Genomic DNA, 8306 nt, shown 5'->3' on the forward strand with positions numbered 1-8306 from the left:
GGCATGATGAGATGGTGACACATGGCGTCATATAAGTTTTCCATTTGTCTTCCTATCATGCAAGGTGATCAAATTCAAGATTAAGTCTATCTTTGACACTTGGCTTAATGTGATTAAGTTAATTAAAAATAAGATGTAATGTGGTGGTGACATGTGGCAAAGGGTTTAAGTGATTACTTGACCTAATTATGAAAGGGAAAAGAAAGAAGAATAAAACATAACATTCTCACTTCCTCAAAGGTGGCAGCACACTTTTCCCTCTTCTCCTCTTCTTGCTTTCTCATCAATAACCCAAATTTCTTTGAATAAAAATTGCTAGAAATTATTTCTAGTATCCTATACACACATACAACCTCTCTAAAGGCAAAAACCCAAATTATAATTGGTTGGTAAGGCTTGAGAAGCTGATTTGGGGGTTGCCCATTGGTGATCTTGGTGTGGAAAAGCTAGAGGGACAACACTTGGGGTCCTAGGTACTTACTAAAGTTGCCAATTGCATCCATAGTGCATCAAAGAGGTTAGTACCCAAACTTCTCTTTTAAATTAGTGTTTAAATGAATTAATTTGTTAATTCACAAACTTGAATGGAAAACATAGATCCTAATACATATTAAAAGTGTTTTAATCTGCAATTGAGCATTGACATTAATTAGGCATATCAGAGATGCGGCATGATACATGAAACCCTAGAAGAAATTTTTGAAATTCAATGCTCCAATGAAACAATTACCATGCTTCCGCTCCTTCACTTAATTGATACATATGATGCATTTACATCATGAATATGAACTAATGGAGGGAAATATCCTTGTTGTTTGTTCAGGAGATAAAATATCCTCTCATTGAATATGGAAGAAGAGGATTGCTCAATTGAGCAGTCTGTTGAGGCTGAGGCACAGGGGGAAGCCCTAGCTCTCCATAACGTTAGTGGGTCGGTTACACCAGCTCCACCCATGTCACAGTTTCCTGCTCAGTTTGCTCAGTAGATGGCTGCCCTATTTCAACAAATGGCTGGGAACATGCTAACCTAAACCCCAACTCAAGCACCAGCAGTGCAACCACAGCCTATAGCTAGGCAATATGATAAGCTGTTGAAATATGGGGCCATTGAATTTAAGGGTACTATGGATTCACTGGAGGTGGAACAGTGGATTGAAAGAATGGAAAGAGTATTTAAAAAGCTGCATTGCATGAAAGAATTAAAGTTTGAATACTCGGTTTCTTTGCTGTAAGGGGATGCTTATGAGTGGTGGAAGACTATCCCCACATAGTCTAATGGAGCCCCCTATTCTGACTTGGTCAGACTTTCTGAGGCAATTCAAACAGAAATGGGTCCCTGATACATATGTTGACATGAAACTACAAGAATTTCTGAATTTGAAGCAAGGGGACAAAACTGTAGCAGAGTATGCAAGGGACTTCTCCAGATTGAGTCACTTTGCAGGAAGTTTGCTTACCACTGTCCGAGACAGATGTAAATGCTTTGATGCCGGATTAAGGCCTAGTTTGAGGATACAAGTTATGGGGTTTAGACATCAAAAGTTTTCAAAATTGATTTCACAAGCCCTGGAGCTGGAAAGAATTTAAGTGGAAGGGACAGTTAAGATGGGATCAGAAGAGAAAGAGAAAGGTGGAAAGACTACTGGACAAGCTCCTAATAGTGGATCAGGAAAGAGAAAATATTTTGGGGGATTCAGTTCTCGCAAGTCTAGTAGAGGTAGATCCTCAGGACAAAGACCACCCCAACCTAGCCAGCAAACATCTAGAGCAATAACCCTAGTCCGTATTTGTGAAACATATGGAAAAGTACACGGAAGGGTTTGTTACAAGGCTACTGGAGCTTGTTATAATTGTGGTGGAATTGGCCATTTTGCAACAGATTGTGTGAGTGCTCATAGAGCTACACCACCTACTACAGCTGAAGGTTCAGTTCAGAGTTCTGCCTCCAGAGGTTCATAGACAGTTAGCAGAGGCCAAGGCAAAGGCAGGGGTAGTACCTCTAGCAGTTAGGCCACAGTTAACCAACTTGAATAGAGTGGTGCAACGACTAGGGTATACACCATGCGGCAACGAGAAGAGGCTAAAACTTCTGATATAGTTGCTAGTACTTTCTCTATCTTTAAACAAGATGTATATGTGCTATTTGATTCGGGTTCTAAACACTTTTATGTTAGTGCCAGCATCACTTGTTGTATTGATGTTCCTTATGTGAAAATGTATTTTGAGGTACTAGTAACTAGTCCGTTAGGACAAGAGGTTAGGGTCAACATAATGTATAAGGATTGTCCTTTGGTGATCCAAGGACATACTTTTCTATCTGACTTGATTAAAATATCCTTCAGAGATTATGACATCATCTTGGGCATAGATTGGTTAGCCAGGGATCATGCTATGATTAACTGTAGACTGAAGACTGTCATATTTGGTCTCCCACAGTATGGTGAAGTAGTAATACATGGAGAGAGGCAGTTATTGCCATCAAATCTCATTTCAGCTGCACTTGCTAGAAAAATGATCCGAAAAGGGTGTGAAATATATTTGGCCCACGTGATAGACACCCAAATAGGGAGTCTAGTAGTGAGGGATATTCCTACTGTATGTGACTTTTTGGATGTGTTTCTTGAAGAATTACCAGGGCTACCTCTAAAAGAGAAGTGTAGTTTGAAATAGAGGTTATGCTTGGTGTTAACTCTATTACTCCATATAGAGTGGCACCTGCAGAATTAAAAGAGCTGAAGGGACAGTTACATGAGTTACTTGATAAGGGCTTCATTCACCCCAGTGTGTCACCTTGGGGAGCACCAATGTTGTTCGTTAAGAAGAAAGATGGTATTCTCCATATGCGCATCGACTACAGACAATTGAATAAGGTGACAATAAAGAACAGATATCCATTGCCTCGCATAGATGATTTGTTTGATCAGCTAAAGGGTGCAGTTGTGTTCTCCAAAATTAACTTAAGATTGGGGTATTATCAGTTGAAGGTGCAAGAATAGAGCATTCCATATGCCATTCGGGTTAACCAATGCTCTAGCTACTTTTATGGACCTAATGAACACTATCTTCAGACCATACCTAGATCAGTTTGTTGTGGTGTTTATTGATGACATCTTGGTGTATTCCAACAATGCAGAGGAGTATGACAGGCACCTACAAATTGTGCTACAAACTCTAAGGGAGAAATAGTTGTATGCTAAGCTATCGAAGTGTGAATTTTGGCTGAAGAAAATTTCTTTTTTGGGGCACATTGTATCAGTTGAAGGCATTAAGATAGATCCCAGCAAGGTTGAAGCTATCGTTAATTGGAAGCCACCCAGAAATGTTATAGAAGTTCACAGTTTTCTGGGTTTAGCTAATTACGATCGCTGTTTTGTGAAGGGATTTTCTTTATTAGCATCTCCACTGACCAAGCTACTTCGGAAAGATGTAAAATTTCAGTGGACTGATAAATTCCAGTAGAGTTTTGATTAGTTGAAGAGATGTTTGACCGAAGCTTCAGTCCCGACTTTACCTACTCTGTGTAAAGAATACACTGTTTATAGTGATGCTTCTCATAATGGGTTAGGCTGTGTATTAATGCAATACCAAAATGTCATTGCTTATGCATCATGTCAGCTGAAGCCACATGAGAGATACTACCCTACACATAACTTGGAGCTAACAGCTATTGTATTTGCTCAAAAGATCTGGAGACATTATCTGCATGGGGAAATGTGTTATATCTACACAAATCACAAGAGCTTGAAATATCTGGGCACACAAAGGAGTTGAATTTAAGACGGAAGAGTTGGCTAGAACTAATTAAAGACTATGACTGCTTGATAGATTATCAGCTAGGAAAAGCAAATGTGGTAGTAGATGCCTTAAGTCACAAGATTATGGCTAGTACAAGGGTTTCTCCTTTGTCTATGATAAGTGCATAATTAATATTTTTACTCCCATCACATTTAGTGTTTTTAGTGTATTTATGCCTAATTCAGTTCATTAAAGTATAATTATCAATTAGGCATATTTTTAGAGAGTTGTTGGTATAATTATGTTAAATTAAGAAATTTTTAGCATTTGTATTAATTTGCCCTTTGCTATATTTTTCAAGTGTTTCTAAAGTTGTGGGCCTCTAAATCCATTGCTGTTTATTTCATTGAAAAGCTAAGTCAGAGCACTACAAATGACAAAGAGGGAACAAAGCCTAAATCAGTCTCCAAGGTTGTCAAAATTAGCTATGAATCTATTACAAAAGCCTACACTTGACGTGTTATGACCAGTTTTGGGATTTATTTTATACCTGGAGCTCCAAATGTCCAAATGAAACAAACTCAGGCCCAATTGAACCTTAAGAACCACCTCTACATTTTCTATGAAGGGCTGAAGACAAGACTACGTCGTTTTGATGGTTAAAAACGGCAGTGAATTCAAATTTATGGCTTGGATCGTCTGTTAGAACTAGTTTTAGTTTTTAGCCCATAACTTGGGCTGTAGAGCTTCGATTTGGGCAAATGGGGACTCATTGGAAAGCTAAGAAGTAGGGCTACAACTTTCCTGAAGAAGTCAGAGACAGAATCGAAAGAGAAGTGGCTGAAAATTGGCCGTGATTGCAGAGCAGAGAATCTACCTTTTTGAATTTCAAAAATTTTCCAAGTTTGGTTTTTATCTTTGGATTAGGTTTTTTAGTATAAAGATCATCTTAGGAAGCAACGGAGAGACACACCTTCAACTCCTTCAACACCTTCATTCTCCATTCACGTTTATAATTTTAGATTTCTTCATTATTTTACTTTTTTTTTGTAAGCCATGAAAATGAGCTGCTAAGTTTCTAAATTTAGTTCAAGGGATTCTAATTTTTATGCATGATTTGTGAAATCAGGTTCTTAATTTGAATTATGCCTTTTTGAATATCTATTGTTTCTCAATTTCATTATTTTTGATCTATTGAACGATTTGCTAAAAAGGCCTATTAGTTAATTGTTTAATGTGATTAATTACTAGTTCATCTTCATAACCCGTAATTGTTGTGTAAGATTGAATGTGAGTAGCCATTAGGTATTATTAATTATGATCCAAGTTTTCGATAATAACCTAAAGAAACAATAGGATGAATTAAATGATTTATGCTTCATAAATCGTTGTTCAAGCTTAACTACTTCTTATTTTTAAAGCAGTTATTAAATTGATGAGGATCGCTTAATACCAATTCAATTAATAATTAGAGTCAACAAGAGTGCTGGGCTCGAATTGACGAGTATAGGGAAGTTAGGGGCTTTGCCTCACTGTTTGGTAAATCTACATTAAGTATTCAGTAAGAGATAATTGTATTTCTTTTGTCTATGATCGAGTCATGCATTGGAATGTGAATTACCTTGGACTGAAGTTTGTTTAAATTGAGAATTATACACCTAAATTTAGTTCTTTAATTTCTGAACTTGATTTCTTTTGATTTAGTGTTACAACAACCCCCCCCCCCACCCATATTTTGTTTTTAATTTCTGTTACACACGTGCACGAAATTTAGCAACTCAATCTCTATAGTTCGACCTGGATTACCACTTATTGCGTTCATTCAGAAAATAAAAGATTATTTCATTACTGGTAATTTCAGTTATTTTTTTTTTGTGGAATAGGCAACCATTAAAATTTTAGCGCCGTTGCCGGGGACTGAAAGTTTATTGGATTTCATGTTTTTATGTTTAGGATATTCTATTATTACCTCTGTTTGTGAAGTGTTACTATTTTCAGGTTTTTGGCAGAAATTACAGTGTTACTATTCATTAGTAGAATTTTGGTTGAATTAGGAAAGCATTCTATACTTGTTTAGAAGGAAACGACGTTCTACAAATAACCAATCAATCCAAAGGATTCATTGTCTCTACCCTCTTGAGGCCAAATTCCATCGTTTTTTAACGTTTTGACTCATTTTTCTGCATTTTAGTTTGATTTTTTTTGTTTATGACAAGAACTTTTCAATATAGTGAGTTGCTCTTTGATCCAAAAGTAGAAAAAATAGCTAAACAGTTTAGAAAATTGGCTAAGCAAGCTAAGTAGATTCCAAGTACATCTGAAGGAGTCCAATCTCCAAGGGAATTAAGTTCGAATTCAGATTTTGAAAATGAAACCATGGCTGCTAAGACTTTGAAAGAGTTTGCTGCTCCTAATCTAAATCATCAGCCTTTGTGTATTTAATTCCCTGCTTTAAATGTTGATTTTGAGTTAAAGTATGGACAAATCCATTTGTTGCCTAAGTTTCATGGTCTTTCAGGTGAGGATCCACATAAGCATTTAATGGAATTTCATGTTGTGTGTTCCAGCATGAAACCTCAAAGAGTTTCAGAGGACCAGATTAAGCTTCGAGCTTTCCCTTTCTCACTGGAAGTCATAGCTAAGGATTGGTTATATTACCTTCCTTCTGGATCTATCGACTCATGAAATGAAATGAAGCGGATATTTTTGGAGAAGTATTTTCCTGCTTCCTGTGCTGCTAACATAAGAAAAGAAATTTGTGGCATCCGGCAGTATAATGGAGAGAGTTTGTATGAGTATTGGGAGCGATTTAAGAAGCTGTGTGCAAGTTGTCCCCATCATCAAATAAGTGAGTAGCTTTTGATTCAGTATTTCTATGAGGGACTTCTACTAATGGACTGCAGTATGATAGATACTGCCAGTGGAAGAGCTTTTGTAACACCTCTCACCCGTTTATAGTATAGTCGAGCAAGGTGTGCTACATTCGGTGCTGGAACACCCTATCCTGTTTTATCGTGTATAATATTAATTTAATTGTCTATTTAATTATATTATCTTACGTATAGAAATTTTTTTTTATCCCATTTCATATTTATGGAGACCTAGACAGAGTGTCTTTTATTTTATTAATGCATGACAAGTTTCCTTATTTACCTGTTAAACAGTCCATATTCATTTCATGTGATCATAATACTCATAATCATTTCAAATAAATAAAATACTTCATTTCATTCATATAAAATCAAATACAATATTTACAATTCTATTTACAATCACAAAATGATTTACATTATTTAATTACATATAATACCCAAAATGCAAAATTTAACTATACATGAGCCCTACCAAAGTAACAATCTGAGGTGACAATCTACATGCAGCAGACATGATCAAAGCCCTGTCTAAGCTCTACTGTGGCTGCTGGTGGTCTCCTATACCTACGCGATGGAAAATCCAATGCGCTAAGCATAACGCTTAGTGGTGCATAAATTGAAATAAAAATAACTAAATAATTGAAATATTTATTTCACGTATAACTTTATAAAGACATATAGATTTAATGAGTTTATAGTCTTTTACATTTTTATAGAACTTCGGTAGCAAATTAAGTTAATTAGGATCTTTTTTGTTCATTTATTCCATGTTCAGTCTTATTACTCTTATCTGTGATCTCTTTATGTAAAAAACTATAAAGACTGGATACATGGGAGTATACTAGTTACACATCCGTATGTCTAACATATATACATTGTCATGTCAGGCACAAGGCCAGCGGGCAAGCAGAAAACCAGAAATAAAATTAGGCACAATGGCCAACGGGTAGGCATAAAGCCTGTAGAATAATCATAACAGACATATATTGTCTATCAATGATTATTTCTGTGAGCAGTACTGTAATTTGTAGTCCCTAATTGGTATACTAATCGATCCATGCTATATAAATAAGTCTATGTATACTTTGGGCAAATTAGTATTATTAATTACTTATGATCTTAACATTTCATGTCATGCACTATTAATGCTTTATAGTAGTTTCATGTCAATTTATAGTGGGAAAATAGGTTCCCCCTTCATTTTCATGTAACTTATACATTTAGCAATTCATATAGGTAATTTACATGTAATGTATCAAATAATATCTTGAACCTTTCTTTAGGTTCAGATTTGGTGTCTTATCTTCTCTTAGCAAATTGGCCAAGATGTGGCCACTGTTTGGCTACACTTCCTTCATGGAAGTTGTCTCTCTATGTCTTGTCTTTGTTTTCCTTTTCGAATCATGTCATTTGGAGTTTTAAAATTCGACTTATGGTCAAATAACCAAAACCAGTTCCTTAACTCACTCAAGTTTCAGAACCAAGCAGATTCTGGAGTCAATTTCCTAATTATTTAGACATGTTATAGCCACTTTTAGGCCTAATGTTCTTCATAGAAGTTGTTACCTTATGTCTTAGAATTACTCAAAATTTTGAATTACAATTTTTGAGATCTTGTATAATTAATTATAGCAAATTAACTAGCCTGGACTCAGGTGCCCTGTGTCTACAGGATTCCAGGTTTAGGTCAATGGCTTT

The 8306-nt window shown here is 36.0% G+C and overlaps 1 non-coding gene across 1 annotated transcript; it reads right to left on the reverse strand.

The window, feature by feature from the left end:
- Window positions 1–6474: 6474 nt before the first annotated feature.
- LOC131179573 (small nucleolar RNA R71) lies at window positions 6475–6581 on the reverse strand. Its single transcript, XR_009148464.1, has one exon. It is a non-coding gene; the product is annotated as a small nucleolar RNA R71 (small nucleolar RNA).
- Window positions 6582–8306: the final 1725 nt, after the last annotated feature.

This window comes from Hevea brasiliensis, chromosome 4 (genome assembly GCF_030052815.1).
Source record: "Hevea brasiliensis isolate MT/VB/25A 57/8 chromosome 4, ASM3005281v1, whole genome shotgun sequence".
NCBI lineage: Eukaryota > Viridiplantae > Streptophyta > Magnoliopsida > Malpighiales > Euphorbiaceae > Hevea > Hevea brasiliensis.